The following is a 23,526-nucleotide window of genomic DNA, read 5'->3' as shown; positions in this document are numbered from 1 at the left end:
GAATTTTCCTTTCGAACCTATGTCCCTTTCAGCCCCCCAACCTAAGCCTCCAGGCTTCGACCCAAGAGAAATTTCCACTGGAGACCCTTTACCACTTTATCAATGATCTACTGTGATGTAATAAATTTCCCTACTACTCATCGACTTAAGACAATATTTATTGTCTCAGCTTCTGTGGATCAGAAATCCTGGAGTGCCTCGACCAGGTGGTTCTGGCTCGGGGTGTCTGGGTAATCTGCCGACAAGATGTCAGCCAGGGCTGCCTCATCCGAAGGCTTGACTGAGGCTGGAAGATCTGCTCCCAAGAGGGCTCTCATTTGGCAAGTGTCTTCACACTGCAGCATCTGGCGTCCCCCAGAGGGGCGACCCTCAAGAGAGCAGGAGAGGAGCCACAGTGCCTTGGGGGATCCAGCATCTAAGTCACACTCGTCCGCCATGCTCAGCTCCTCGGGAGAGGGTCACTAACTGCAGCCCACACTCACGGAGGGGAGAGAGGCCCCACCTTTTAAATTAAGGAGTATCACAGAATCTGTGGGCTTATTTTACTATTAGCACTACTGATGACTTTCAGTAGCTGTTCATTCTGCAAGGAATGCTTTCTTCTTCCTTCCCGACCTCACAACTCAACTATTGGCCGATGAGATTTTTGGACTTTCAGTGTTGCTTTTTTCCCATTAGATGATCATGTTTGTCAGACCGCCATGGGCCCAGCCTTTGCTACACTGTATGGGGGCCTTTGTGCGAATTTTCAGATGGTATGCTTTCCTCAAAACATTTTATTTTCCATTGAGATGGGTCGGGGGGAAACTTGTCCTCATAAATTCACAAATCTCTGATGATTAGGATGTGAACTATGGCCCCCGGGTTGGGCAGCAGCAACATAGAAGGCCAGAGTATATAGTAGGTGTTTAATAAATGTTGACTTGATGTTCTTAACCTATCACATGTTAGTCCTGTACTAGCTACACTATAAATGTTATCACAATGAGCCCAAGGTAGTAATTACTGTCCCATTTTAGAGGTGAAGAACCTCAGTTCCATGGAGAGCAAGCCCCTTAACCAAGATCCCCAAGGAAGAAAGTGACACAATGGGACTTCAACTCAGTTCTGTGATTCCAGTTCTGTGCTCCCTACAGCCTAAATCAAGACGAGGACAGGCAGACCGTGTTAAACTTAAAAACCGAAGTGCCCTTAAATTCATCTTGATAATTGTATCTGCTGCCTGTGTGTACAAGCATGTCTCAAAACAGCCAGATTTTCAACAATTTCACTCTTACCCAAATGGTAGCCAATAAAATGTTTAAAAAGACTTCAGAGGTTCCATCATGAGTAACACACAGCCCACTAAGTTCAAAGAGACAAGGCTGTTAAAACCAACCACAGTTTTTGAGTGTTGAGCATGCCATTTTGAAGCCTCGTGCTTTCCTTTTGGATCAAGGACATTTAGAAGGGCAGTGGAGGACAAGGACTGGCCATGAGTCAACCGTCAGAAAAATGCATTTTGATGATTTGAGGAGTCAGCATCTCTGCCCCCTCCCAGCCTTGGGGAGGTGCCTGGTGTGGTACCCAGAAGACGCCCTGTGGAAGAATAAACAGGTGAAGGGTGGCCAGAAGGATGGCATAGATTCGTCACTCAGAAAAGGCAACTCACCTCATCGAGATTTTGAAATGTCAAACCTGCCTTGACCCTTAGCCCTGGAAGATGGCGGAAGGTTCTGCCAACTTCCACTATGCTGTCCAAGGGCTGCCTCTCGAGGGCCCAGAGGCTCAGCGGCCTCGTGTCTAGACAAGTCAGCTGCATGGAGGATTTCTAGGGGTTCAGCTCATGCCCTGGCTTTAGGAGAAGCCCAGCAGAAGGAAGGTCCAGAGGGAGAGGGGCCTCGGCAGCCTTTTGGAAGTCCTCCTTCCAAGGGTTTCAAACCTCTCCATCTGCCCAAAGTTTGTCTCCACATCTTATCTGTACGATGGGAGGAAACCAGCAGATGTGTGTCCCCTCATCCTCGGGGCTTTGTGACAGCAGCATGAGGTGCGAGGGATGGAAATTCAGAGGGAGCAGAACAGCAGAGGCCAGATGAGGGCCACACAGTCACTGAAGGGCATGTTATGCACTAGGTGCTCGAGTTTTAACTGTGGGAAGCAATGAAGCCTACAAAAGGATTCTCTTCTGCATGGAAAGAATCTCCAAAAACCGCTGAGGTTGTCGGAAGTTGACAGAATGGAGTGTGGCCAGGTACACACCATGTACAAAGCTAGGATGAGAATGATAATAATGACACAGTCTTTCACTTCTTGGGCATTTCATTTATTTTGCATTCATGAAACAGCTATCAGTATGTCTTAGACGCAGTGTTAAGCCCATTGTCACATTATCTCATGTTATTCTCTCAAGAACATTAGAAATAAATTAGAATCCATTCTGCTGATGAGAGCTCTAAGGATTAAACAACTTCTCAAAGGCACACATCCAATAAGTGGGAAAAGGGAAATGCAAACCCAATTAATAAAGTACATCCTAAGTTACAGTCCATGGTGAATTTTTAGCATCTGTTTAGTAGGAGACACTTTTGCTCCTTTGCAGTAAGTTGTATTGCAAAATGCTTCTCAGAAGCTTAAAACACAATTTTGTAACCTGGTTTGTGATTCCTCCATACAAGGAGTGACCTAAACTATTCACCATATTGCAACACATCAGGATGGAATCTTTTGGGTTCTTCTGAGAGAGACATTAGCGATCTATTGTCTTTCCCCAACTTATCGTGCAGAAGAGGAAACAGGTGCAGAGAAATGAGGCATGTTGTAGAGCCATTAACTGACAAGTGGGGCTAGAAGAGAGGAGACTGATGCCCTCTCGCCCTCCCTAAGTACCAGGGTCAGGGAGCAGCACTGGGTACCACTAATTCCATCACACGACTTGACCAGCATAGACCCTTTTATTCCCATGCAGTGTTCCTTGTTGCAAATACAATCAGATGTTTAAAGAAACTTCAATTAGGAGACTTTCTGTTAATATACATTAGCTATTTTTCAATTAACCCTCAGAGATATAAAATACTTCTAAAAGATTAAGAAATTTCTTCAGGGAGGTTATTGGCAACTCTGGAAATGATTACCACTCTTTCAGTTCTCGTAGTGCCTCCCCATCCATAGATGCCCGGTGTTCCTCAAGAGCTGAGCAACCATTTGCCCAGGCCTGATACCTCTGCCTCCCGGATCCCCTGGGACTGATGTTGCCACTGTCTCTGAGACTCATTTCCTTCTCCTTCTGGGCTCCTGAGCAGATTGCAAAGCGTTAAGTGTGGTCAATGAACCATGAGTGGAAGTGACCGTGGTTATCACTGGAAGGAAGCACAAAAAGTCAGTGCCAGATCTGCCACTTCCTCTTCCCCCAAATATGGCAGCCAACAAAACTCCAGACAGCAGAGTTGCCATCAGCATCCTGGATGAGAACAATGCAGAACAGAGCCCTCTGCCCTCAACCCAAGGGATGAACTTTGACCTTGTGAACCTCTGCAAGTTTGAGGATTATGTTTCGTTCTTTTTTTCTGCAGCACAACCTAGCCCATCCAGACTATTGCCTCAGGGGAAAAGCAACCACTACAGACATAACAGTATATACATAAAAGACCACCAGCAGGAGGCAGAATCGAACTGCCAGGCTTAACACTCTACTTCTCAAAGTGTGCCTCAAACATATCTGAATTCCTTGAGGTTCTCAGTACAAAGCAAATTCCTGAGCTCCACGCCAAGGCCAAGAATGTGCTTTTTTAACAAGTGCCCTCCAAAAGATTCTTAGGTTAAAAATTCCAGTCTCTACTTTCATAGATAATTAACCAACTCTCAGTGTTACTAATGAGAAAACTGGTGGAAATGGTACAGTGGCCAGATATTTGAAAATACTTTCGTTACATTTTAGAATCATAGTTACAAACCCTAGCTTTTTGGAGTCTAATTTTCAGAAACAAAAAAATACATTCAGGACTACGTTCCAGCTCTGAAAAACAGACTCTGCCGATTAGAACCTTGTTACAACCTCTCTCCATGTCCCCTGCCTCAACCTGCCTGGCCTCCGTGGTCTTTCACCTGCACCACTGCCATAGGCTCTGAGAGGATGCCCCACTCCCCCTCAGCGTATCCCCCTAAAGAAACCCAAAGGAACCTTTGAAAAATGGATATACGAAGTGCCATTCTGCTGCTTAAACTCTTTCTGTGGTTTTCCGTTGAGGTTATGACAAAATTTAAAATGTGGGTCCTTCGGCCCTCGAGACCCTGGAAGGTGTTTCCTCCTGCAGGGAGGAGAACAAAAATACGAGACTGCAGACATGATTTTTATCTTGAGTCCCTTATTTGTCCAAAAGTCATACATGCCCCTCCCCCTCAGGGCTCCCCGTTTGTTTGCTCACCCTCACTCCGTGTTGGTCGAACATTCACGCTCTTTACACCCCACCCCCAGGTCCAGGACCATGCTGCTCTTTCTCAAAGGCCATTTCCCCCTGTTACTCCGTCTCCACGCTGCTGGCCGGTCATTTTAGGTCTCACTGCACCTGCCGTGTCCCCGGACGGCTCTGGCCTCCGCACCTCATAAGCAGATCGCTAATGTTCATCCGCGTCCTTACTGATCTCTTTCCTGGCACTTACCACAGTCAGAAAGTCTCTCATTCATTAAGATTTTGCCTATTGTGGGCGCTTTTTAATCCCCTGTTCCTGTCTCGGGGCCTGGCACAGGGCTCGTGAATAGCATGTGTCTTTGGAAGGAATGCATGAATCCCAGCCGCACTCCTCAGCTAATGCCACCTCACCACCACAGAGTCCGTCCCCCTCCACCCCCAGTTTGTCCTTCTGCCCCTTCTGCTGCTGTCACTAACACCGTCATTCTACAAGTGGGAACTGTGGTTGGCAACTAAGAATGTCTTTCCGTAGTTTTTGTTTTTGGAAAATGAACGAACAGCACTTTTAAGGGAAGAGGGGTCCACAATATAGACCTCTCCGTATGAAGGGATTTTATGAGCAAAGGCATTAAAAGGAAGATGTCTCCTCACCAATCACTGTAATTCAAGGGCAGTGAGAGAGAAGCTCTACTGGCTGTGCTGGGACAGGGAGGGGCAACAGAAATCTAAGGCTACAGACCTGATTTTGAACTTGACTCGCTCATTTGTCCCCAAAGTCAAGGAGCAGCACATGTGCCTTTTCTTTCCAGACATAGGAAAGTTTACCCTTTCCATGAAAATACCTACTCAAGGTGGTGCCACCAAGTATCAACCACCCAAGGCCTCCTGGCCGACTGTCTCCAAGGCACATCCGGCTCAGAAAACACCTGGCATCTTAGCCTTTCCACGTGTGCACACTGACCCCTCAACCATGGGATCTTCATCCTGTACTCTGAAAATCCTGCTCCCTTGGGGGGCGGGGGGGTAGAAAGCAAGGCACGCATGACTGCAATGGCTCCCTCAACTGACTCCAACTGTGGTGGCTCATAATTGAGACCATGTGGAAGTTCAAGTGGGGGAAGGAAAATGGGAGAGAACCCTCGCTGCGCCACCTCGAAGAGGCTGTGGTTCTTAGGCTTTGCCTTCATGAGTGCAAGTAAGTTGGAAGCTTTCGAGGGTTTCAAGGCATCCTTAATCTTTTCCGGCTGTTTCTTTTCTTTTGTAATAGATGGAGAAGAGCAGCTAGGTGAGTTATTTATGTGCATCGCAAGCTCGGCTTCTGGCAGACAAACCTCCAAATATCTCGGTCACATCCCTTTCTTCTGTTCAGTTCTAGAGAATTTTAAGGACTTGCACTACTGAGCCTCTTATTTTGGTGGAACGTAGCGAAACATTAATTTAGTAGCTTCATGGGCATTGCAGTTATTTCTCCAAAGGCTTCCCTCTTTTCTCCCATTGAATAGACAGCTGCACAGGGTTTAGGAAGGTGGAGCTGCAGGAAATCACTCCACTGGGTCTGGACTAAGGCTGGATGTGTTTTGTCCATATTTCCAATTTCCCAGAGCATCCCAGCATGCACATATCTGATCTAAAGCCAACCCCCTCCCCTAGGGACACCATGCTCTGAGTTTATGGATTTGCTTCCATCTGCTGAGAATTCTTTGGTTGACAAAAAAACAAAAAAAAAAAACAAAAAAATCTGTGAATTGAGATTTGGAAAGCATTTCAGGTTCCCAAGATTTTGTGTTCAGCATCAAATTCACCACCTGATGCCTTTTAAATCCAACTTAATAGCTGACATGGGTTTTTGTACTTTCTGCATTTAAATGATTATGCATTCGTGCGTGTGCACAAGCTGGATTTCTCAAAGAATTTATTCCCGACAAGTGTGCTGAGGGTCAAATTACACTACAGTTATTTTTTAAATTAAAATCCTAGGGATTTGGGGGGGAATCTGTTCAGAGGGATTTGAAATCTCACCGCCCAGCAGATCATAAGGCTGATTTCCAGCTGAAAAGGAAATTTAAGGCATCGTCTCTTCTGCAGCACTGACTTGACTGCTCTTAACCCTCATTTATGGGGGATGAATCATTTCTTCATTCAGTTTTAGGGGAAAAAAAAAACCATGAAGAGCAAACACCTTGCCTGTTGAGAGGACAGGCTACAGCTAACGCCGTGGATGTGGTTCTGCTGGATTTTCCTCTTTCAGTCCCTGAGCACATGCCAGCCAGAAGGTCACCTCCCTGAAGATGGGCACTCTTTCCCCGCCACTTTGTCACCATGGCCTCATGAACTGTCTGGTGTGTTGGGCAAGGGGCTTAAAGCTCGTTGGATGGATGTGCAGTAAAGAGAAGCCAGGGCCACTTTAGGAGCCCAGTCTGAGAGGAGATACCAGAAGGGCTTAGCACAGGTTCCCAGCAGCTGTGTCCTGTCCCCTCACTGGGCTCCCCGCACACACGTGCTGTCTGTCCTTGCCTCCGCCTCCCCCCACTTCCTTCCTTGAGTCTCTGTTCTGCACCAGGTGCTGCTCTAGGCTCCAAACCTGGGGCCACAGCAGTGAGCCCACCAGACAGAAGGAATGCCCGCCCGCAAGAAGCACTGGTGCCCTTGACCAAGAAGTTAAATGAGTCAGACACGTAGAATGTTAGACGATGACCCATGCTTAGGAAAAACTATAAGCAAAACAGGGCAGCATGATGGGAAGTGGCCTTACTCGGAGTGTCTTTGGAGCAAAGACTGAAGGAAGTGAGGGAGGAGCCTTGCAGAGATCATGGAAAACCTGGAAGGCGAGCCAGGCTCAGACATAGCAGATCCACCTGTAGACACGGGGCTGTTGACAGATGAAGGAAGATCAGGTAGGGCCCTTTGCTACTTAGTGCTAAGTGTCTACGTAGAAAAATGTTCCAGAAATCAAATGCCACTTAGGGGGAAGCGGGGTTAAACAAACTTAAGCTGGTTTTCTGGGACCTTCATTGGAGCCTTAAATCTCCCAGAGGCGGTTTTAGTGCAAACTGTTTGCTAAGTGTATGTGAGTCCAGAACCACTTTTTGGGCAGCTCTGTTTTGTAGAGATCACAGAAGCAAGCTGAGGAGCAGGAGGGTGGGTGGCAGTGGTGGCTTCACCAGCTGTGTCCCCAGCACATCCTAACCAGTGAAAGACATTCGAACATCCAGAAAAGAGGAGGGTGAAAGGGAACTGCTGTGTCAGGCAACAGAAAGAACAGCATAAAGACGGTACATTTCCCTTAAAAACAGCAAAATAACTTAAGTCCTACTATTCATTACTACCAACTGGCAGTGTTAGCTAGTCCTGTTTTTATGTTGTTTATTAATAGCATTTGTGTAAGAGAAAAGTAAATAATGCAGAATAGTATAATTTCAAATAGACACCTGTTTTCATATCTTTATAATAAAGTAATAATGTATGTGTATAATTTTATATATATATATATATACATATATATATATATATATATATATAACATACATTTACTTAAATATAAATCAGGGAGTTCCCATCATGGCTCAGTGGTTAACAAACCCAACTATTATCCAAGAAGACATGGGTTCGATCCCTGGCCTCGCTCAGTGAGTTAAGGATCTGGTGTTGCCGTGAGCTGTGGTGTAGGTCGCAGATGCAGTGTATCTGGTGTTGCTGTGGCTGTGGTGTAGGCCAGCAGTTACAGCTCCATTTTGACCCCTGGGAACCTCCATACACCATGGGTGTGGCCCTAAAAAGACAAAAATGAATACACCAGTATATATATAAACATATATATGAGTACTTAGTATACATACATATGTGTGTAACACATATACACTATATTTACACATATACATCTATAACATACATACCTATGTTAGATGTACGTATATAAGGTACATATGTATACTATAAATATATATAAATATATGTATATATAGTATCATAGACTATGTATGTGTGTGTGTATATGTGTAGGTACATGTATACATATATGCGTGTGTGTGTGTGTGTGTGTGTGTACGAGCTGGTCCCCCTCCTTGATTCTGAGCTCAGTGGCGAGCTGGAGGAGGAGTTGGCCACCAGCTACACTTGGAGAAGAAAGACAACAGAAACCATCAAAACCATGGAGACCAGCAAACACTGGCAAGGCAGAGTCTCCTAGAGCCAAAAAATCAGTAACCTAGGCTGGAGCAACCACAGGGTCTGGAGCACTCAGCCTCCCGCCTCCGGCCTGTGGCAACATCTCTCCCCCTCTGATGGCTCCTTGGGGGGCCCAGGCCCTCCTTCTCACCCCCCCACCTGGCAGAAGGGCGCAGAGGTGCCCACTCCCTGTTTCTTCTCTTCCTGCCTTGAGCCCTCAGTCAACTGCTCACATTGCTGAGCCTCAGTCTCCTGGTCTGTGAAATGGACACACCGTTACCTCCTCCTAAGCAGGGGCCAGGGTTAAATCTGTCCCCTCTTCCTCCCTGCTGTGCTCCCTCCTTTCACTGTCAGGACAGCAGGGGCCTGATCTTTAGGACTAGATTGGCCACAAGAAAATTCTTTCATTCATTTAAATAAGAATTGCTGCTGCAGGCCAGATGTCTGGACCCCGAGGCCAAGTCCCGCAGGGGAAGTGGAAAGAGCAGGCCTCCCTGTCTGGAGCTCCGCCCGCCTCTCTCCCGCTTTCCGCCCCAATCCTTGAAACCCAAATCAAAGCCCCTCCTCTTTAGAGCTTCCTGTCCAGGTCCCGCCACGCAGGAGTCCTGCTCTTCCTTCTGCAGATGCGTCTGACAATTTTCGGCAGAGGACATGGGCAGTAAGTCACGTCTGGCCCGTGGCACGTCTGCCATTGTTTTCAAATGGGTGTTAGAAATCGTTTAAGTCTTACCTTAGTCTATTTAGCTTTTCCCACTGAGAAGGCCGTGGGAAAACCCTCCCGTGGAAATGTTCACACTGTGGCTTCACCTGGGAAAACCCACTTTGCACACACACTGCCTGGACGTTAACTCTAACTCGAATCTACTTCCTAGGACTTTCTCTTTTGGGTTTATCTATAAAAAATAACCAGTTCAATGGCGTTCCCATCGTGGCGCAGTGGTTAACGAATCCTACTAGGAACCATGAGGTTGCGGGTTCGATCCCTGGCCTTGCTCAGTGGGTTAAGGGTCCGGCGTTGCTGTTAGCTGTGGTGTAGGTCACAGACGAGGCTCGGATCTGGCGTTGCTGTGGCTGTGGCGTAGGCCAGCAGCTACAGCTCCGATTCGACCCCTAGCCTGGGAACCTCCATATGCTGCGGGAGGAGCTCAAAAAAAAACGCAAAAAGACAAAAAACAAACAAACAAACAAACAAAACTGGTTGTAAAAATACCTTTGGTTCCAGTGGGGTGTAGAGATGTGCAGACATGTGTGGTTCATTAAAGACCTAGTTAGACCATCTGGGCTCTGAATTGAACGTGGCCATTCCTTTCATTGTGACGGCTTGCAGTCCAATACCACTTAATTGCTTTAAATTAGGTTTTCCAGGGTGCTACCTTGTTGCAGTAACAGGAACTTCAGTGAGCCTGGCAGGGAGCCGGGGGCACCAAGGTGAGAGAGACGTTTCCCTGAGCACCGTGCACAGTTGTGACTGGACTTTTCAATAGGACTTATTACGACTCTGGAGACATCTACCTTCCCCAGGAGACAGGTATTGACACCTGCTCACAGTGACTCAGCGCTGCTGGGCACTGAACTTGAAGTAGGAAGAGGTAGTGGCTGGAAAACAGCCCAAGAGTGGCAACTGAGTGAAACCACCCCATTGACAGAGGTCGTCTGAGATCCTTGCTGTATACATTCCCCCGCTCCCCAAGTCTAGGAGACCTGGGGGGGGGGGCGCAGGACCACCAAACGGGATGAAATGATGTTCTAGATGCTGTTGGAATAAACACTGGAAGCCTTCGAGGTGTTACACCGGAAGGATTTCCTGTGCAAATGCTTTTCTAGATTTTGTGTGTGTGTGTTCATCCTTTTCTTAGAGAAGTTGTAATATGGGGGTTGGGAAGTGTGAAGAGAGGGGACAGGACACTGTATTGTGGGTTTTGTTGGCGCTTCTTACTCTATCTGAGCCAATATTTTAGGCAGGCTGATCTCATTTCCACCCTGAGACCTTGCGGAGAAGATGGATGTTCCAGCAGGTAAGACGCGAGGCTGCCCAGGCAGCGGCAGGCGCCTTGCCAAGGCCGTTCCCTACACACCGGCCAGTGGGATGCCAGCCAAACCATGGCCTTGTCTCACCAGAGAGCACCCGGTGTAAGCAGAGCCCGTTACTCCTCCGCCAACCCTGACCTCCGCCTCTCAAATCAAGACGGCTTGTGGAGTCAGTGGAGGAGGTTCATCCAAGGACTTGGCTGAGGACAGGTGGCGGGCACCTCGCAGGACAGAGGGGGTGTCTGCCCCAAGGGTCAGGTGGTAGAAGGAAGGTACAGAGGCTCCCCCATCAAGAAACTTGGGGGCAGAAGTGGGGGAGGGAGGCAAGTCAGGGCCGCTTCCAGGACAGCAGGTCCAGGCAGGTGAGAGATGGTCTGAGCTGGTGGCTGCTGTCGCTCCAGCCTGCGAGTGCTCAGAGTCAGCTGACCTCTAAGAGCTTGTCTTTCAGAGATGAACACGAAATAGTTCGTCAAGTGGAGATGTCACGGGTTAGGTCACAGCACCCATCGAGTGCCGTCTCCTCAGAGGGGACCCAGGCTGCCCAGCCACCCTCCCCTCACTCCAATCTCTCTCAGAAGAGGGGTGCCTGTGACTCAGGCAGTTACAGGATCCCAACCCTGAGGCCACACACGGCCCAGTCCAAGGTCCCCCAGTGAGAAGTGGGAGAGAGGTCACTGGAAGCCAGTGGGGTTGGGGAGCTTGGGGCTGCTGGGGTCGCACCTACGACTATCCTGCCAGGCCCAGCAGACTTTCAGTCCTGTGTCAAAGTGCAGCCTCCCCGCCTTGCTGCTTTAGTTCCACGGGGGGTTTTGTGGCCTTCAAAAAAGAGTTCTAGCTACTGGCCTGCATGTGGTGTCTCTGAGAGTCTGTTAGTTTAAGGACAGCAGATTCTTACACTGCTGCTTATACCCCTGCTGTCTCTGGAAACTCTGTCCAAACCGAGACTTCCTGGGGCATTAGAGCAGGACCAGGGAAAGGGCTCAGCGGGCTGGATAGACGGCCCGGGCCACGGAACGCCACCCGTGTGCCATCCCACCCCCAAGTCAAGGGCTCCCTCCGCCAGGTGATCTGCCCTCGAAATTAGGGGCCCTTTAAAACATAAACTTGTTTGTTCTTATCATGCAAGTGACACATGGTAGTGATAGAAAAACTGGAGAAAAAAAAGTGATAAGATAAAAAGAAACAAAGGAACATTTCTCCCTAATACTCACTCTACCTGCAGGTAAAGATGTTGCTAATTCTGATCTCTCCCTCCAACCACTTCACACACACAGATGGAGCTGTGTCTTGTTTGTTCACTGTGATAATTCCCATATCTAGTGCTGTGCCTGCCTAATAAGGAGAATCATCCATTCAAATAGTGAGTAAGGAATGGAATGGCACAGCACAGGCAGTGCCCAGGACCCTCCAAGCGCCCGGTGAGAAATCCTGTGTGCAAGGCACCCGGGCATAAATGAGGCTGCTTGCAGCTGGAGATGGAAAGCTAGACCTCCTTGGATGCCAGAGCCCTGCTTCACCATCTTATCTCAGCTGCATCTCACAACGCAGTGTGGGGAAGCCCGGGTGCAGCTCTTCACAGCACTTGGCTTTGGAGTCAGACTTTTGCCTTCAGTCTTGGCTCAGAGACTTACTAGGCTTCTGAGTTTCAATAAATGTCAGATGCAATCACCTCATCACCTGGGTTCTGTTCTCCCAAGATGGCATCTTCTTTCCACCAGAGGATCCAGCTTGGCTGCTCAGTGACTTTCCTAAGCCCTGGTTCCGGGACAGTAAGTGTCCTCCTTGATGTGTGAGCCTGAACCTGGGTCCACAAACCTGAAATGGGATGTGTTTCACTTTGGATCACCCTCATAGTTATAAATTGGGTTCATCTGGGGAAACAGCAAAAGGAGAAGAATGAGAGTGGTTAAGCGTTTTATGTTTTACAACAAGCTATCGTGATAGAGTAAATGAGACATTGATCATTCTTATGTGGTTTTTCAAAGTGTATCTTAGAACCGTTCCAAAAACAGAGCTCCAGAGTGTTTTAAGAAATGCCACCCCTGTGAGGATGCTGCATCTCCCACAGTATCTGATCTGCAGGGTAATCCTCATTTGGATGTGTCAGCTACGGCCAGTTTATCAAAAAGCATATGTCGTCATCGTAACAAGGTCCAGCTGCGACCCTTTCAGAAATACCCAGTCACCTTGCTTTGGGAACATAAAATAATGTTTGTCTGGGGTCGAGTCCCTCTTGCTGTCACACAGATTTACTGTCTAAGAGCATTGGGGGCCCATGCCCATTAAATATGGGGTTTGTCTTGCTCAGACCCAAACAGAGCCTAGGGTGACCCTGCTCTAGGGTGAAAGGGACATGGAACAATTTTCAGGCTTCTATGAAAAGTCTAACTATGATCACCAGCAATGAGAGGCCAGGATAACTCTTCAAATCTTTTTTGTCTTTTGTGTCATAGAGTTGGCAATCAATCATTTGTAGTACGATTTGGAAACTTGCTATGAATGTTGTAAGAGAAACAATTTCCTTCAGAGTCAGGTGTTTGGACAAAAGGACCACAGTATCTTGGATTTGAGATGGGGAGAAAGGAGAAGAGACACCCCACTAGGCGAACTCTTCCAAGCGTAATGAAGAATGAGGCAAAACTCCCAGTGTCCCCCAACAACAGGTCAAAATCCTTCATTCATTCATTCATTTCTTCACTGATCACTCCCTAGTTGAAATATACTTGCCAAAGCCACATCTCTTACCCAAAAAAAATCCTCATTATATAAAAATCTTCTAGAGCTTAGAGACCTAGGTCTTGATTGGCTGAACTAACCAGCAAAATGACACTGCCCCCATCCTGAGAAGGAAAGAGTTTTTGCCTAAATGTCTTCATCACAGGCACTGAAAGAACCCCTCGCGTGTGCGGGCATTATTCTCTGGGATGTCAAGGAAGTTTAAGAGGACGTGATGGGGATGGGGAGATTGTGCATATGTGGATTTGGAAGGTAAGAGCCTGGCCTGATAAGCACATGCCAGGGGTGGGAAATACGGTGCTTGTACGAGGACCACCTGTCCTTCAGTCCAGCTGCCTGCAGGTGTGAATATCAGCAGAGGGCAAAGATGTGGGGAGCGACATAAAACTTCAGGGTTTTGAACTCTGCTTTGTAGTCGTTTAGGATTCTTTAGGAAAGATAATTTTTTATGGCTATTCTTTTTCATATACACTATTTTTTTTTTATCAGAGTATACTTGATTTGGTGTTGTGTCGATTTCTATGGCACAGCTTTTTTTTTTTTTTTTTTTTTTTGACAGAAGGTCCATGCTTTAGGAGCTGTTGTATTTGTGTTTGTTTGTTTAAATGATGCTGGAATGTTTGGAATACCCCCTGTAGCTCCTGGCCACTGGGAGAGCATTGGAGCCCAGATGGTGGCGGCAGAAGTGGCAGCTCTAACTGGAACAGAGCTTGAAGCACAGTGCGTTGGAAGAGTCTCAGAGTATCTTTTCCCATTTAGATGTTTTATTCCCTTTTTAAATACTCTACAGTGAAAACTAAATGTGGCTTTTCATTCGCCAGACAAGATTGTCTCTTTTAAGGGGACCTTGTCACCCGCCTTCATACATACCCCTGGTTCTACGTCAAAACCCTCCCCATCCCACCCCACCCACTTATATCCTACTTGCCCGCATCATCCTCAGTGATGAGACCCCAGATTGGAGGCACAGAATGGGAGGATTGAGAGTGGGGGGGCCTGAACTGGTGAATCTCGGTGGGTCAAGGAGCAACCCACACCCACGGGTGAAGAACTGGGATGTTCAGAGCAAGATGGGGCCTCAGAGGATAAAGGCACATCCAGCTGGTGGCAGAGGAGAGAGGCTCCTCCCAGGGGGGCCCCGTGACACCCCTCCACTGGCTTCTGGAGGCTGGGGGGACCCAGCTGCCTTGCCACCCTGTCCCTAGCAGATAAGCCAGTGGGAGGGGGCAGGGGGGACAGGGATGCATAGAATTGGGCAGCAAGTGAGATGGAGAGGAAGGGTATGGGCTAGAAGTTTGATGAAATCCTCTGCAGGGCCCTAGACAGCGGCTTGGGACCCCAGACACCTGGCTCCCCATCCTACCTGGTTGTTGGAAGGAGCTGAGGCTGACGTGGCAGCTGGGGAGATGCTCAGCTTGTGCAGGAGCTGCTGCAGGATCCAGAAGCAGACAGAAGGCGGACAGCCCGTGAGTAACTCATGCTCAGGCAAAGGCTCTCATCCAGGTTATCAGCAAATTTTATCGACAGTCTGGGGCCTCTGAGGACATACTCCCGTACTTCTAGCACAGGCCAGGCTCTTTTCCTGGCTATCACCATCCCTTGCTGGAAGGTGTCTGGGCCTGAAGCATTCTCAGAAGTCCCCCTACTGCCACCAGAGATGTCTGTGGAGTTGGTCCCAGAGTGGACTCAGGAACCCACATCTGCAGCAGCTTCTGTTGTGTTTTCCTAGGAAAACCAGGCTGTGGAGAAAAGCAGGGACAAGTTATCTGAGAGAAGACCCTTGACAAGATAAACGCTGGCTTTGTGCATTGGCTTCTGAGCACCTGGAAGGATCTCAGAAGAACAGGTCTGCCTCGCTGCATACTTTATTTGCAAGGACGTCAGGAGGAAATGCACACAATGCCCAGCAGCCCTATTGAAAGGGGAAAGCGGGAGCCGTCCAGGAACGGGTGCTGGTCTACAGAATGATTGTTGCTGCTGCACAAAGAAATACATAGGGAAATATTGAGCCAGTGTTCAGAAACATTCACAGTGACTTGATGCGGCTGCAGTGTTCAAGCAGCGGATCAGGAGATCTGTCTCCCTGGACAGATAAAACCACGGTCTGCAACAAACTGGAAATGAAAGCAACAACAATGCATACAAACAGAATGCCAAAAGAGACCCTTCACGGCAGCCAGCTTTAACAGCGGGGCTGTGGAGAGCACAGTGGGCAGGAGACTGGACTTCAGCGCTTATCATCAACTGCACTGAGTGCCCGCTGTGGGGCAGCAGCCAAGGGAGGAGGATCCATATTGTCCTCAAGGGGTTCACGGTGTGGTTGGGAAAGTAGACAGGCCAGCGACACCTGTAACCCAAGTGGACAGATGCTAGGATGGTGCTTACTCTAGTTCGCAGCCCAGCACCTCCAAAGCAAGAATGCTCTTCTTGGCCCCGGGATGCCTGGGGGGTGATGATGGCAGTGTCCATTTATTGAGCACTTACATTCTGCCATACCCTAAATTTAAAACTTTACATGCGGGACTTATTTATCCCCACAAGGACCCTCTGGGATGGGTACCTTATTGTCAGTTTCAATTGACAGACGTGGACCTTGGGGCTCAGAGAGGATTAAAATTGTTATTCAGGATCATAGATTTCATAAATAGAACAACCAGAATTCACTGATCCCCTGGCTTCAGGGCTCAAATCCTTAACCCTACCTCCACTGCCTTTAATTGATCCGTTGTCCTTACCTATTTACTGAGGGGAAAAGACTAGGAATTTCTGGAAGATGTTGCCTCTTTAGCAGATTACAAACGGTTGGCTCAGGAGTTCCCGCTGTGGCGCAACAGGATCAGCAATGTCTTGGGAGCACTGGGACACAGATTCAATTCCCTGCCTGGCGTAGAGTGTCAAGGATCCGGCGTTTGCCACAGCTGTGGCTTAGGTCGCAACTGCAGCTCAGATCTGATCCCTGGTCTGAGAACTTCATGTGCTGCCAGGCGGCCAAAAAAGAGAGAAAAAAAAAAAGGTTGGGAAATATAGTAGGTTCTGTGATAGAGCAGATGATCATTCATTCCCTTGCCCCACACCCAGACTCCAAGGAAGGCGTGTACATCCCCAAGCCATTGATGGTGAGCGTGGCTCTGACTTGTTTGGCCGATGGAATGTGCCAGCATGCCAGGTCTGACTGCAAGAGCATCACAGGTCTCCTCCTGCCCCTCGCATGCCGCTGCCATCCTCAAATAGCCAAGGGTCTAAGGAAGATGGAAAGGGAGTGAATGGACCCAGACCCATTTCACACTCGAGCAGCAAGCTCAGCAAAGCCGGCCTCCATCAGCCAACACCCACATAACAGGAGATGAGTGAATAATAAATGAAAGCTTATAGTTGTCTGTCACTGAGGCTTTATAATTGTGATTCTTCATTTTGTAGAAAAACCTGATGAACAAAATGTTCAAGAAATATTTGTTGAATAAGGAATCTGGTGCCACAGGGCATAGAAAAAGGTACTGACTCAGTGGAAGGGGAAAGAAAGGACCCCTCCCAGGGGAGCACCTCCCTGAGTTATTTACACAAGTTCATCCATGAATGGGTCCCCTGTGCTTCATCCAGCATCCGGCACCAAGTGGGGGATTAACATGAACTGGATGAACAAAATCCAAAAAGGTAGATTCATATAAAGTGATGTGTGTGAACTAGAAAAGACCCTTTCACCTAAAGGATAAAAGTTCTACCTACGAAACAGAAACACATTCACAGACAGAGAGCAGACTGGTGGTTGCCCAGGGGGAGGTGGGGGGAGAGGGATGGATTGGGCATTTGGGATTAGCAGATGCAAACTAGATCTGCAGAATGGATAACAACAAGGTTCTACTGTACAGCACAGGGAACTATATTATTCAATAGCCTGAGAAAAACCATAATGGAAAAGGATTATTTATTTATTTATTTTTAGGGTTTCAGGTGCAGCACATAGATGTTCCCAGGCTAGGGTTGAATTGGAGCTAGAGCTGCTGGCCTACACCACAGCCACAGCAACGTAGGATCCAAGCCATGTCTGCGACCGACACCACTGCTCATGGCAACACCAGATCCTTAACCTACTGAGCAAGGCCAGGGATTGAACCCGTATCCTCATGGACATGAGTCAGGTTCATTTCCCCTGAGCCACCACAGTAACTCCCAGAAAAGAATATTTTTAAAAGAGTGAGAACATATGTATAACTGAATCACTTTGCTCTATAGCAGAAATTAACACAACACTGTAAATCAACTGTACTCGAATAAAATAAAATTTTAAAGCAATGGATAAAAGTTATTAATACTAAAATTTATGACTTAAAAGCATAGAGTCCCTTAAACTTTACCACAGTTCCGTGGTAAAATCTGAGCTGACCACAGCTGGCCCTTGGTCAGGCCTTCCTTTCTCTCTCAAAGTGGGGCTGTTGTCTCAGTATCCACATCTCTACTTTGCTGCCAGGGCCCAAAGGAGAAGTGAGGAAATGCCACGAGGTAGACCATTCCCTGGGATGGCCAGGATGCAAGGAGGCCAGCGGGCCAGCAAGCCTGCAAGAAAGACCGCTCTCAGAAGATCCTGGCTGGATTTCTGCAGATGCAAGAGATTTAAATAAATATCCCAACATTCACTGGCTTATCAAGACTGAACCTCTGAACCTGTCACACACACAAAAAAAGATCTAAAGCCAGAGCCTAAGACTCAGAGAGCTCATGAATAAAAATTACATTCAACTGAGAATGTCCCCTTGCTCCTGGTCAATTCCCACAGAAGGAGGATTTTTTTTTTTTTTAACAGATCAGTCAAAACTATCAGCATATGTAGGTTATACCTAAAACAAAGTAAGTAGCACATCATGCCCTCTGAAAGACACAGACCTGATGACAAAATGCAGATTTGCCTGGTGTGGAACATCTAGAAGTATCCATGATTTTTTTTTCCTAAAGAATGCATTTCTGTTTGATTTGCATGCATGTTTGATGTACCCCTCTTCCTAGGTTTTCATTTGTCTGTCTGCTGCATAAGCAGATGGCTAATAGTATAAAAACTTGGAACAATTAAAACATCTGAATCCCAGGCCATTTGGCTTATTTTGAATACCAAATGGAGTATTTGAGTGTTTTAAAGAGCATAAATTCTCCCCACCTGAATGAGATGTTTCAATTCTGTACCTGACTGAATGAACCAAATCACCGTCATTGAAGCATTAAGAAATAAGGCATAAAAAGATCTTAAAAAACTCGCTTGTCCCTCAGAATGGAGGATTAAAGTATGTTAGCCAATCCCTTCCACCCTGATTATTTGCATAATATATGGTATAAAGAAATCTTATTTTCTTCCATGGCACTCAAAATACCTTATTTTCTCTGTATTAAAACTAGTTGGTCTACTGGTTCCCAGAATCACTGGACCTATCCAAGTATCACTGGCTTTAACCTCCATTTTTGGTGATATTCTGTTCCTCCTCTCTTCCACCTCTCAAGCAGTCCATTTCTTCCTAGGGGCTTCCCAAATTATTTGAAAAAAATATTGGCAGTTAATTCAGGTTGTTACCGTCCAGTGACTTTGGAGGTAGGGCCAAAGGAACAAGCCCCGCCTTTCTGCAGATGTGGTAAAGCAAAGCCGGAAAGCCATGCTGCCCTCAGCTCCCTCCCGGCTCAGCCCGATGCTTCTCCCATTCCCCGGGGACCTGGTCCCCACAGGATGCCACGTCCCTGCAGCTACACACCCTTCCTTCTGTGCAGCCATGCCTCTCAGCACTTCACCCTGCTTTGCAATCCCTGAGGTTAAAAGCGAATGAGTGAGTGATGATCATTGTACAAGTACAAATGTAATAAAATTCATCGAGCAAGTGAGGTCCATTTCTGTCGTTGCGAATGGCAGATGATCCACTTTTTTCACGGCAAAATTTATATATATGTTGTTTCCATGTCTTGGCTACTGTGAATAATGCTGCAATAAACATGAAAATGAAGATATATGTATGGATGGATGTATATAGTGTGTGTGTGTGTGTGTGTATGTGTGTGTCTTCATTTCCTTTGGGTATATACTCCAAAGTGGAATTGCTGGATTGTATGTTTGATCTATTTCTAATTTTTTGAGAAAACTTACATATTGTTTTCCATAGTGGTTGGACCAATTTACTTGCAATAACAGGAATGGAACTTGAGCATACTAAGCTAAATGAGGTAAGTGAGAAAGAGAAAGCCAAGTACCATATAACAGCGCGTATCTGAAAGCTAAAAAATCAAACGTCTAAAAAAAGGAATGCTAGTTACCAGGGGATGGGAGAATGGGATGGTAAGATTGATGTTGCTTAAGGGGACAAACTTGCAACTAGTGGTACAAAAGCCAAAGAGATCTAATGTACAGTGTAATTAGTACAGGCGATAATATTGTACTATAATCATTAGATCTGCTAAATGACTAAAACTGATTATCCCAACCAATAAAAAAGGACTTCTTTTTAAGTGATAGACGTGCAAAATATTACTATAATGAAAATCATATTACAATATATGTGTCAAATTTACACTTTGTATACCTTAAATTTATACAATGTTTTATGCCAAATGTATTCAATAAAAGATAAAGCGCTTCAAAAAAACAATCAAGGGAGTGAGCCTCCCCCGGAAGGATCTGGAGCCCTCCGGCTCCCCATCCTCTCTGTCAATCCAGAGCCAGACTTCCCAGATTTGCTCCCATTCTCTGCCTCTGCTCTTTCCTATCCCTTTGGCTCCTTAACCCACTGTAATCAGGCTCCAGGTCACAGAAACCACCCTGTCGGCATCGCCCTTGGCCCCCAATTAGTGGATGAAACAGGCATTTCTCAGCCCCTCTCTCCACTCTCTCAAACTGCAGTAGCAAAATGGAGCACTTGGAAGAATTATTCTGGAACAACAGGCATAAGTCAGGGTCATCCTAGGCAAGATGGGACATCTGGTCACCCTACCAATAATATGCTTCTGGGTCCTGGGGTCTGTAGCGAGACTGGTAGGTCACGTGCACATCAAGTCATCGTAGCGAAGTGTAGGATAAGTTCCTTGGTCAAAAATAAAGTCATCTTGGAGACCAAGAGAGAAAATAAAGTCTGCAGCAAATCAGTGCTAGTGGTACCGGCAGAAAGAGGGCATGAGGAGAAGTTCAAATCCAGACTGCCTGTGTATACTCCCCTGGGGATAAATCACCACTCCTCCGTGGCAGGCACACTTCTCTGCTGCTAGGTGACTGGCTGGTCCACCCTGGATGTGTCTCTTCACTGGGATTCCCAGGGGTCACTGCTACTGCAGGGCAGCAGCCAGTTGACCCTGGTACGTGTCCTATAAACGGTGGCTGGTCATTCCAAGTTCACGTTTCCGTATCTGATAGACAAGCCGCCATCTTACGCTTTTCTAAACCTTCTTCACTTCTTGAGGATGTATTATTTAAGTTGAATTTCAGATTTCTCCTCCACGATCCAAAAATCTCCTAAAGGATTCTGATTAGAAGTCTATTACATTTATAGATTAATTAGGGATCCAACAAGGGTTAGAGAAAAAGCATGTGAATACAAGCACTTTAAAAAGGACTGTTTTCTAATGTTTCCTGGAAGAAAAAAAAAATCAAGTTTTCCCAAACAGCTGTTGAGATTTGTTCATAGGGACAATCCAAGAAGAGTGTGTGGTAAGAGCCCACAATTTCAGAGAAAGTCTAGGTTAGATGTTTGGATGTATCAGTTCCTTCCAAGTCCGGGAACTATAATGAGACATAAGGTCTTGGGAGTTTCATGTGACTTCTATAAGTAATTATTTTGAAATGGTTCCTTTAAAATATTTCTGATATTTTAAATCAGTACCTTTCCTGGTGTGCCAGCTGTATCGATACAGGCTAGAATTCCATTTCTAAAAAAAAAAAAAAAAAGAGTTAATATGTAACATTTTCTTGCTTGGCAAAAGAAATAAGATGTAAACAAAATTTATTAACACTTATTTTTTTGAGAGTGGAAGACAACTACATATGTAGCAGATGAAAAACATTTAAAAAATACAGAGGTCTTAAAAAGCATAAATTAGGTATTATAATTACAGATATGAAGCCTCTGCCCTGCTTTCTAATTCCCTGGTGGCAGCCTACTTCATAAATTATTGGATGAGGTTATAAGTTGTGTTAATTGCACCTAGCATAATTAATATTAAGGTGCATTTCTGTGGCATGTCTATATTGGGAATTCTTGGTGCTAAACTAATCTGGGAAAAATGTGTATGAGATTTGCCATAAAATATTTGACTTCATTGGGTGAAAAAAATGTACAAGAATTTACTACATAGGGCTTTGGAAATGATTTTCTTTAACTTCAACTGGAAGGAAACAATAAACTTCAGAATGAAAGTCATGTGAAAGGGGTTTAATATTATTCAGTTACAAAGACATCCAAGTAGAAAAAGAAAAAAAACAACCATAAAATTCCTTAGAACTCACTTAACAGAAGACTCAGAGTATACTGTTTCCTCTTCTTTAAATGTTTGTTGAGGTCTATAATACTATACAATAAAGGGTATCATCTTTAATTGATGAATTTTAATATATGCACATACTATGAATGACCCTCTTCCCCCGGATCAATGACAGGATGTCCCAGGTGTGTCTCTCACACACCTTCTAGCCAATATCCTCCCAGGCAAAGGAACCCACTATTTTAACTTCTATCCCTAGAGATTAATCTGCCGGTTCTTGAACTTCAGGTCAATGGGACGTCTTCCGAATGTATCATGCACATTTTTTTTTTTTTTTTTTTTTGCCTTTTTGCCTTTTTGCCTTTTCTAGGGCCATACCTGCAGTATATGGAAGTTCCCAGGATAGGGGTCTAATCAGAGTTGTAGCCACCGGCCTACACCAGAGCCACAGCAATGCCAGATCCGAGCTGTGTCTGCAACCTACACCACAGCTCATAGCACCACCAAATCCTTAACCCAATGAGCAAGGCCAGGGATAGAACCCACAACCTCATGGTTCCTAGTCGGATTCGTTAACCACTGAGTCATGACGGGAACTCCATCATGTACATTCTTGTGAGCAGCTTCTTTCACTCGACACCGTGTATTTAGAGATCCATCCTTGTGCTGTGCTCCATTTACATTTCTATAACTGAATAGAAATAGCAACAACTTGGAGTGGAGGAAAGAATTGAGGGGGAAGTAAAAACTGGTGAGCGAAGCACTGGTCCGCATCTACACTTGAGGTCTAGATCACCCAGTGGGGAGCATGGCATGCTCGCCTTTCTGTCCATCACTCTCCCACCCCCAGAGTGATCAGCTCTGAGGCCCCGGGGATCTCACGCCAGACAGGGCCCACCAGGTTGGCGGAGAAGAGCAAGGAAGAGAGAGAAGGGACTGATCTCGTGGGGTAGGGACAATGAAACAGTTACACAGTAGTTACTGAGTGTGTGTCTTGACTACCATTGTTGAATCAAAGGGAGCAATTCTCCCTTCTGCTAAAATATGGTAACAGGTTAGGGTCTTAAATTACATAAGGAATGACACCAAGTTAAGAATGATAAAGATTTAGGAGTTCCCGTCATGGCTCAGTGGAAATGAATCTGACTAGCATCCATGAGGAGGCAGGTTCGATCCCTGGTCTTGCTCCGCGGGTTAAGGATCCAGCACTGCTGTGAGCTGTGGTGTAGATCGAAGACAGAGCTCAGATCTGGTGTTGCTGTGGCTGTGGCTGTGGCGTAGGCTAGCGGCTACAGCTCCAATTTGACCCCTAGCCTGGGAACCTCCATATGCCGTGGGTGCAGCCCTAAAAAGAAAAAAAAAAAAAAAAAAGGATGAGAAAGATGTAATATCTGTAAGAATGTGGAATAATATGGAATAGGATCATACTCTCTCCTCATCAGGAAAGTCGAGAGAAAAACAGGAAATAAGCATTTCTAATAAGCATATGAAAATATTCAACTTAACATCACAACATCACGGTAACAGATATTAGGATAATAGTAACAAGAAATTTTAATGGTCATATTTGCAAAAGTTAAAAAAAGATGCCAATATCAGTGCAGGTCAGAGGGTGGGGGACGAGTGTTCTAAAACACAGCTGGAGGAATGTTAATGAGAACACTGTTTCTTTGTTTTGTTTTGTTTTTTGTCCTTTGTCCTCGGCACATGGAGGTTCCCAGGCCAGGGGTCTAATCAGAGCTGTTGCTACTGGCCTACGCCAGAGCCACAGCAGTGC

At 46.2% G+C, this 23,526-nt stretch overlaps 1 protein-coding gene and 1 long non-coding RNA gene across 13 annotated transcripts in view; one reads left to right on the top strand and one right to left on the bottom strand.

The window, feature by feature from the left end:
• Window positions 1-23,526, top strand: part of FAM110B (family with sequence similarity 110 member B) — a 164,419-nt gene that overhangs the window by 136,796 nt on the left and 4,097 nt on the right. The window contains exon 5 of the transcript XR_014843790.1: window positions 19,445-19,505. The gene's annotated coding sequence lies outside the window, so the exon portion shown is untranslated. The remainder of the gene's footprint in view (window positions 1-19,444; window positions 19,506-23,526) is intronic.
• LOC102166303 (uncharacterized) overlaps window positions 2,281-23,526 on the bottom strand; it is a 169,310-nt gene continuing 148,064 nt past the window's right edge. For 3 of the 12 annotated variants that reach the window (XR_014843800.1, XR_298335.4, XR_014843801.1), the window contains exons 7-9: window positions 21,152-21,197; window positions 14,677-15,052; window positions 11,933-12,448 (exon numbers count right to left, since the gene is read on the bottom strand). This is a non-coding gene — a long non-coding RNA (uncharacterized LOC102166303). Of the gene's footprint in view, window positions 3,336-4,156; window positions 4,284-9,759; window positions 9,953-11,932; window positions 12,449-14,676; window positions 15,053-17,218; window positions 21,198-23,526 lie in introns of those variants that run through there. The other 9 variants (XR_014843806.1, XR_014843795.1, XR_014843802.1 and 6 more) reach the window with 5 other exon arrangements.

This window comes from Sus scrofa, chromosome 4 (assembly GCF_054392235.1).
Source record: "Sus scrofa isolate SSC_HxYL_T2T_F1_AM1 chromosome 4, Sscrofa_HxYL_maternal_Yorkshire_Landrace_v2.0, whole genome shotgun sequence".
Lineage (NCBI taxonomy): Eukaryota > Metazoa > Chordata > Mammalia > Artiodactyla > Suidae > Sus > Sus scrofa.
This window is presented reverse-complemented; position numbering and strand designations above follow the sequence as displayed.